The 9,050-nt window shown below is 58.9% G+C and overlaps 1 protein-coding gene across 1 annotated transcript in view; it reads right to left on the bottom strand.

The window, feature by feature from the left end:
• The window catches only part of TBXA2R (thromboxane A2 receptor), a 12,379-nt gene extending 6,099 nt beyond the window's left edge, over positions 1 to 6,280 (bottom strand). The window contains exon 1 of the mRNA XM_025368018.1: positions 5,714 to 6,280. The gene's annotated coding sequence lies outside the window, so the exon portion shown is untranslated. The remainder of the gene's footprint in view (positions 1 to 5,713) is intronic.
• Positions 6,281 to 9,050: the final 2,770 nt, after the last annotated feature.

The following is a 9,050-nucleotide window of genomic DNA, read 5'->3' on the forward strand; positions in this document are numbered from 1 at the left end:
TCTTTCTCTCTCTTTTTCTTTCTCCCTTCCTTCCTTCCTTCCTTCCTTCCTTCCTTCCTTCCTTCCTTCCTTCCTTCCTCCCTCCCTCCCTCCCTCCCTCCCTACCTCCCTTCCTTCCTTTCGAGATGGAGTCTTACTCTGTCGCCCAGGCTGGAGGGCAGTGGCGCGATCTCCACTTACTGCAAGCTCTGCCGTCTCCTGGGTTAACGCCATTCTCCTGCCTCAGCCTCCCTAGAAGCTGGGACTACCCGCCACCGCGCCCAGCTACTTTTTTGCATTTTTAGTAGAGACGGGGTTTCACCGTGTTAGCCAGGATGGTCTCGATCTCGTGACTTCGTGATCCTCCCGCCTCTGCCTCCCAAAGTGCTGGGATTACAGGCGTGAGCCACCGTGGCTGGCCTTTTTCTCCATTTTCATGGTGTCGCTTTTATAATAAATAAACCCTGAAATCCAGTTCTATTTTGGGAACAAAAAACATAACTTCTTCGGAATGGCAGGTTCCCCAGGGACGGCTGGTAGAGAGCAGCAGGCGGGGACCCGTTACCCTCTGTGGGGCTAATGCTCAGCCACACTGCACAACAACATCAGAGCCAAGCCGGGTGCAGCGGCTCACGCCTCTTATCCTAGCACTTTGGGAGGCCAAAGTGGGCGGATCACTTGAGGTCAGGAGTTCGAGACCAGCCTGGCCAACACAGCAAGACCCTATCTCTTAAAAAAATATATCTGGGTGTAGTGGCATGCACCTGTAATCCCTGCTCCTCGGAAGGCTGAGGTTGGAGGATTGCTTGAGCACCAGATATCGAGGCTGCAGTGAGCTACAATTGCACCACTGCACTCCAGCCTGGGCAACAGTGAGACCCTGTCTCAAAACAAAAACAAAAACAAAAACAACGCTAAAAAAAACACAAAAAATGGGGCCAGGTGTGACGAGTGAAGTAAAAATAAAATGAGATGGTTCAAGAACCGGCTTCTGGCCAGGCGCGGTGGCTCACGCATGTAATCCCAGCACTCTGGGAGGCCGAGGAGGGCAGATCACAAGGTCAGGAGATCGAGACCATCCTGGCTAACACGGTGAAACCCCGTCTCTACTAAAAACACAAAAAATTAGCCAGGCGTGGTGGCGGGCACCTGTAGTCCCAGCTACTTGGGAGGCTGAGGCAGGAGAATGGCGTGAATCCAGGAGGCGGAGCTTGCAGTGAGCCGAGATCACACCACTGCATTCCAGCCTGGGCGACAGAGTGAGACTCCACCTCAAAAAAAAAAAAAAGAGGCCGGGCGCGGTGGCTCAAGCCTGTAATCCCAGCACTTTGGGAGGCCGAGACGGGCGGATCACAAGGTCAGGAATCCAGACCATCCTGGCTAACACGGTGAAACCCCGTCTTTACTAAAAAATACAAAAAACTAGCCGGGCGAGGTGGCGGGCGCCTGTAGTCCCAGCTACTCGGGAGGCTGAGGCAGGAGAATGGCGTAAACCCGGGAGGCGGAGCTTGCAGTGAGCTGAGATCGTGCCACTGCACTCCAGCCTGGGCCACAGAGCGAGACTCCATCTCAAAAAAAGAAAGAAAAATAAAAAAACAAAAATTTGCCAGGCGTGGTGGTGCACACCTGTAATCCCAGCTACTCGGGAATCTGTGGCAGGAGAATTGCTTGAACCCAGGAGGCCGAGGTTGCAGTGAGCCAAGATCAAACCATTGTACTCCAGCCAGGGTGACAAGAGTGAGACTCCATCTCAAAAATAAATCAATACATAAATAACAACAACAAAACAAAAAGATCCTATTAGGATCCTCATTTTGCAGATGGTGAAACTGAGGCACAGAGAGGTTAAGTCACTTGTCTAAGGTCACAGCACCTGGCTGGAGTGGATGTGAGGTTTTATTTATTTTTTATTTTTCAGAGGTGGAGCCTGGCTCTGTGGCCCAGGCTGGAGAGCAGTGGCACAATCTTAGCTCACTGCAGCCTCGACCTCCTGGACTCCTGCCTTGGCCTCCACACTGCCAAAACTACAGGTGTGAGCCACCATGCCTGGTCTAGCATTTTCTTAAAAGTTGGTCAGACTAGACTGGAACCCTGGCTTCGCTGTGTGCCCTCTCATTGGCCTTGGAATTGGCATGTTTCTACTGTGAGCCTCAGTTTCCCTTCCTATAAAATGGGACTGATATGGCTGACGCCTGTAATCCCAGCACTTTGGGAGGCCGAGGCGGGCAGATCACCTGAGGTCGAGAGTTCGAAACCAGCCTGACCAACATAGAGAAACCCCGTCTCTACTAAAAATCCAAAATTAGCTGGGCGTGGTGGCGCATGTCTGTAATCCCAGCTACTCGGGAGGCTGAGGCAGGAGAATTGCTTGAACCACCAGGAGGGGAGGTGATGTTTTGGGGCCAGAAACAGGGCCCCAGAGCCAAGATCGTGCCACTGAACCAGCTTGAGCAACAAGAGCAAAACTCCGTCTCAAAAAAAAAAAATGTGGGGGTGGGGGCTGCTGACGGGAATGAACTGATCCACATGAAGCACCCAGCACACCACAGCAGGCGCTCAGTGCTTGCTGGCCCTGAGGCAGTGCCTGGGCTGTGGGGTTGCAGCAGCTAATGCGTTCCAGGGCGGTCCAATGGGTGACTGTGGCCCTCACTCCCCATCTCATTTGTGGCTCTTTGGCCCAGCTGCTGGGTTTGGCTACACTTTATCCAGCCTCATAAATTATCCAGCTCCCGACAGCAGCATTGCGCTCCCTTCCTGGGCGGACAGCTAAGGCCATTGCCGCTGTGGTGGGAGGTGGGGCTTCCAGAGGAGAAACTGAGGCCTGGAGAGCAGATGCGGTGGGGGGCTCCTCGCGGCCTCTGGCAGTCATTGCCCTCCACCCCGGGCTGCTTTGATGCCTGGGATTTGGATTCCTGCACTTGGATTTCCCCTGGGACAAGGCGTTCCTCCCTCGAGAGCTGGTATGTGCCGTTTCTGAACATTCCTTGGGACTCGGCTGTCCCTGCAGCCACTGCCCCGACCTCTGCCTGGAGCAACTTCCAGTCCCTCCTGGGTCTCAGGGTCTCCTCGACCACACTCCACTCACCGGGGGTCACACACCCGGAACTCCCTCACACCTCCCGTGGCTGGGAGCAAATGCATGGCCCAGAGCCCTTGGCCCAGGGGAGCCTGGAAACTGGCACTGAGTCCTTCTGGCCACAGCTGGCTGTTTCCAGTCCCCCCGCCACCTCCACTCCCCACCCTGGGTTCAGGTGATGGAAGCCGTCTCAAGTTCTCCAGGCAAGGAGGCCAATGGGGGGACCAGGCAGGGCCTCCCTTCCCTCCTGCATTGGCCAGGAGGGGCAGCAGGGGCCCCCACCCCGTGGGGGAGTAGAGCAGCACCGTGCGGCTCTTGGGAAAATTACGGTCGCTCCCTGTGTCTGGGGAGAGGTGTGGACCCAAGATCCCTTTTTCATGCTGAATAATTGCAGAATTTTGCAGCCTGAGAGCAGGCGTTTGCCCTTAGTGGGTGCAGGGTTCTGGAATTCTAACATGCTTCCTTCAGTCCCGGGGCGCAGAATGCCTGTCCATTCTAGAATCCCAGGAGGCTGAGGTCCTGCAACTTTGATGGGAATTTGCCTGGGTCTCGGGTTCCAGAAATCTCTGTCTTAATTCCCGGCTTCTTTCTGGAAGGCGGACAGTGAGTTTCTCCTCATCCGATGCCACCCCTGACAGGGGACCTGGCTCGCGGGTCGTGTGACTTGGAGGGCTCTGTCCGGCGCTGTTTCCAGAGGCCCGGGCGCTGGGCTGGGCGTGGGCACCAGGCCTGGCTCCCCCAAGCCTGGTTGCCAGTGGAATGTGATCCTCGGTTCCCAAACAGCAGGCCTCTCCTCCACTCCACGTTCCATCCTCATGCCCCGTCCCTCCTTCTCCTCCTCCTGCCTGGAGCGCGGCCCCTCATCATCCATCCATTTCTCAACAAGTCCCCTCTCTTCAGCGCCCCACCCTGCCCGCCCCGCCTGCCTGTCATGGCCTGAGCCCATCACGCCTCCCTCAGACAGGCTTGGAGGCTGTAGTCCCCGATCTGCCACTGCCAGGGTGGGGCTCCACCTTGCCGAGCCTTAGTTTCCCCGCTCGGTGCAATTGGGGGTGAGATTCTGATCTCCATGCCTGCGGGTGCTCAGCCCAGGCCTCCCTGGCTCTCACCTCTCCAGGGCGCCTGGCTGTACTCACAGCTCAGCTCCCTGCAAGGTGTCCGGGCAGCCAGGAGGGAGCCCTGAGGCTCCGTGTCACCCCGGTCGACCTTGGACCTTGGACCCACAGGGCCCTTTTGGGCCTGAAACTTCAGGGACCAGGCCAGATCCTCCCATGCCTGCTGTAGACCCAAACGCTCATGGGCGCGGACCCTGCACGGATGTGGAGGCAGACACATTCCATACCCTAATGGGCCCACCTCCCCTCACCGCAAAGCTCCGTTTCCGGGAACATTTCCTGTTTGCGACACCAACAGGGTCCCCAGCCCATAGGGTGCAGGGCGGGGACTCCCCCAGCCAGCCAGACTCCCACCAGCCTTGTTTGGGCCCTGAGTCACATGGCCCCCTGTGAGCCTCGGTTTCCCCATCTCTCTAGTGGGGGCTACCCCAGGGAGCACTCAGGGAGCCTTCTTCACACAGGGGCCGGCAGGGGACCAGGGGGCGGGACCCAGGCAGTGTGGCTGGTGGTTAATGGTGGACCACGAGCTACAGTGATTCCACCAACACACACCTCAGGCCACCGCCGTGTGTGCACACTCGAGACACACACAGATAGCCAGACACACAAAGGCAGAAACACAGCAGACACAGGCAGAAATGTGACAAACAGAAACACAGCAGGTAGACGCACAGACATGTACAGACACACAGAAACATGGCAGACACACAGACACACACAGACACACACAGAAACACAACAGACACACAGGCAGAAAGGTGACAGACAGAAACACAGCAGATGCACAGGCATGCACAGACACACATACAGAAACATGGCAGACACACAGACACACAGACACACAGAGATAGACACACACAGAAACACAACACACAGACACACACAGACAGACACAGGCAGAAACACGACAGACACAGACACACACAGAGACACACAGAGACACACAGGCAGAAATGTGACAGACACAGAAAAACACAGACACACAGGCAGAAACAGCAGGTGCATAGATACACACAAACACACACAAACAGAAAGATGCACAGATGAACACATAATGTTTAACAGTCCCAGACGCTCGGCAGAAACAAACACACAGTCACACACACGCAACCGCCACACACGCACAGACACAGACACACAACCAGAGCCACGCATGGTTCACTCCCAGAGACAAAATCACACACACACAGCCACACAACCACACTCGATCCCTGCCACATCCAGGGCCTGGGCCCCCTCCCCAGCTGCAGCCACCTGAGTCTGGGACCCCTGTTCACAGCATGTGGCCCCACAGAGACCAGAGAGCACCCCCAACAGAATCAGCCTGGGCCACACCCAGATCCAGCTGCCTGGGCGCCCAGTGCAGGCCTCAGGGCACCCATGCCACCCCCAGGCCACACAGGAGACACCTGGCACCTGGCCGCTGTAACCGCGGGCTTTTGGACACACCCACAGCAGGGCAGGACCAGCGCCGGATGCGCCCAGCAGCCCGGGCTCAAGCCAGAGCAGCGCATCCCGCCCTGAGCCGGCAGGGCGACCTCACCTTCAGAGACCTCATCTGCGGGGCTCCCACCTGGCTGGATCCTGCGCACGGGGGTCCGGGCGCCGTCTGGAGCTGGGCAGGCAGATGTGCGGGCGCCGAGGCTGGGGCGACGGCTGGGGGCAGGCAGAGGGAAGGGAAGGACGGAATCCAGTGGGGCTTCCCAGGGAAACTGAGTCAGTCTGGCTGTGGCCAGGGGCGGGCCCAGCAGAGGACCCTGGCGCTACCCCGTCACCGCGGGACACAGATGGAGTGCGTGGCGGCACAGGATGCCCCGGGGGCGCGGCCTGGAGGAGTCCGCGGGGGCTAAGCCGAGCTGGGACGGGTAGGGGCCGCTGGCAGCCCGCGGCTCGCTCTCTCCGTCCTGTCTCTGTCTCTCGCTGTCTCTCATCAGCCCCGCCCACCCTGAGCTGGCCACGCCCCTCGGGCCCAGGCCTGGCTGACTTGGGGTCAGTGGGTGCCCCCAGCACGCCGGGACTTCCCCGCTGGGGAAGGTGGCGCCCTTGGGACCCCCAGGCCGCAGGTGGCAGGGATGCAGTGGCTGCGGTGGGGGTGGCAGGGGCCCCTCCTCGGGAGCCTCAGCCCCTCCAGCCGCCCAGCGCCCTGCCAGGCCTCTTCCGGGCGATCCCGCCGCCAGGCCCGCATTATTCACCATCTGGGCAGCACCCAAGGCCTGGAGGGGGCGGGGCAGGTCCAGGCGGATCGGCGCCCCGGGGGCGCCCAGACTCCAGGGCTCCAAATGCACTGGGTGCGCTGAAGCCCGGCACACAGTAGTGTTATGCCCTGCTTAATACATGCAGGACGTGTTTGAGGCCCCTTCCAGGGGTGGGGTAGGAGGACAGAGGAATGGGGGTTGCACCAGACTCCACAGCCAGACTGAGAAAGGTGGTCCCAGAGCAGGTGAGCCGGGAGGGCTGGGGTGATGGCATTGCATGGGAGAGTCTCTTGAGGAGGAGGCTGGGAGGTGGCTTTGGAGCCAGAGGAGGAATGGTCTGGAGCCGGGCGGCGGCAGTGGGGGATGGGCACTCTTTCCTGCCCACCCCCAGCTCAGGCTGGGGAAGGAGGGAATGGAGCCGGACAGGAATGACTGAGAAGGTGCGGGACACAGGGCCTGGGACCATCTCTTTGCAGAGGGGGGTCCTTTGGCCTCCTTGGCCTTGTTTGCACACCAGAGCCAGACACAACCTTGAGTTAGGGATCGGACAAGTTGGCCTGGCCCTGACTCCACCCCACCCAGTCCCTTGGGCCCGGGAGGGCTGCAAGTCCAGGCTGAGTGAGGGGGATTCCCACCCTGGCCCGCAGCCCAGTCCGGAAGCCCCTTCCCCGGCTACCCCGCCCACTATCCTTCCTCCTCCTGGCCTTCAGCCACACCCAATCTCCCTCCCGAAGCTCCATCCCATTGAGTCACCAGCCATTTAACACAACTTCTGTCTTCCCTGGCAAGGAGCCCGTCCAACTCCTATGGATCTGGCAAAACCCTGGCTCCAAGGCCGCTCTTCTGTGAAGCCGACCTGAATCTCCAAGTCTTACTCTCTCCAATGCCTCTCTGTGTTCCAGCCTATACAGTGGGACAATTATGAGCTCCAAGTGAGACCTGAAACCAGGTCTGCCCTTCAGGATGCCCTAGGCTGGAGAAAGAACTGGACACAGACTGTTCCAGCCCCCTGGAGTCAGGGCTGGGCCAAAGGAAGTGACAGGGCCTAGGGAAGCCCAGAGGTGAGCTAGGAAGGCATCTTGTGAGGAGAGGGCATGGGAAGTGGGGTTTTGTGGGATGAATAGGAGCTCCCCAGGTCTGGGATACATGGCAGTGACAGGAAATGCATGTATAAAGCTTTGGAGGCAAAAGAGAGCGTGAGGCCCTTGCTACACTAACTGCAAGGAGGGCAGATGTGGGGGGAGGAGGATGTGGGGCTGGGGCTCCAGATGAGGGGGCAGTGAGAGGTGGAGGAAGGCTGTCCTGTCCCCACTTCCTCCGTCCTTGGCCCTGAGATAACAAGGACAATGTCTCTTCGGGGAAACAGCCTGGGCAGGGTTCAGAGAATGACACTTGCATTTAGCTTAAGTCTCACCACATCTCTGCAAGGCAGGGGGTAAAGATACTCTATATTTTAGAGATGGGGAAACTGAGGCATGAATGGGGAACGATGCCACGCCCACGTGTGGGATTGGAACATGAGCGCTGGGCTTCCCAGTCGTCTGGGGCTGGTTGCTGGAGGTCTCCTGGTCTTGGCCCGCCCCCCACAGGCACCTTGGGTTCAATGGGAGCAACGGAGGCTCTGGTGGGAGGAGTTGTGAGGGGCTGGGGGGCAGATGGTGGGAACAGAGGCCAGGCTCAGGATGTGCCCCCCCGTGGCTGCGGTTTCCGCAAGGACCGGGCAGGGAGCTTCTATTCTTAGCTCTGGACACAGCTAAAGTCAGGAAGTTGGGGTGGGGGCGGAGCAGCTTCCAGGACACCGGGTGAACCTGGGGCCAGGGTTGGGAGTCATGGGGCAGATGGGGTGGGGGTGTGCAGAGCCTAACTCTGGCCCCCACCTCCAGTCTGCCTACAGAGTCTCCCTGACACCCAGCTCGGAGGCCCTCCCCGGCTCACATGCCCTCCGTAGCTCCCTGGTGCCCTGCTCCCCCAGGCTCCTTAGCTTGGACTGAGCCCTGTGTGCCCCCTGCCCTGGGAGGCCTCTGGCAAATCATATGCCTTGCCAGTTAGATGACAGCCATCTCCCTTGGGGTGCAAAGGGCACGTGAGGAGGAGGAAGCAGGATGTTGGGGCTGGGGAGACCTCTGCAGGGGCGGGTGGGGAAACTGAGGCAGGGACAGGGATGGTGGTCTGGGATTGGCATTCTCCAAGGTAGAGAAACCCAGTTTCTAATACTGGCTCTGCCACTTTCTGGGCTCGAAAACGTGGGCTTGGCCGGGCGCGGTGGCTCAAGCCTGTAATCCCAGCACTTTGGGAGGCCGAGACGGGCGGATCACAAGGTCAGGAGATCGAGACCATCCTGGCTAACCCGGTGAAACCCCGTCTCTATTAAAAAATACAAAAAACGGCCGGGCGCGGTGGCTCAAGCCTGTAATCCCAGCACTTTGGGAGGCCGAGACGGGCGGATCACGAGGTCAGGAGATCAAGACCATCCTGGCTAACACGGTGGAACCCCATCTCTACTAAAAATACAAAAAACTAGCCGGGCGAGGTGGCGGGCGCCTGTAGTCCCAGCTACTTGGGAGGCTGAGGCAGGAGAATGGCGTAAACCCAGGAGGCGGAGCTTGCAGTGAGCTGAGATCTGGCCACTGCACTCCAGCCTGGGCGACAGAGTGAGACTCCGCCTCAAAAAAAAAAAAAAAAAAA

This window comes from Theropithecus gelada, chromosome 19 (assembly GCF_003255815.1).
Source record: "Theropithecus gelada isolate Dixy chromosome 19, Tgel_1.0, whole genome shotgun sequence".
Classification (NCBI taxonomy): domain Eukaryota; kingdom Metazoa; phylum Chordata; class Mammalia; order Primates; family Cercopithecidae; genus Theropithecus; species Theropithecus gelada.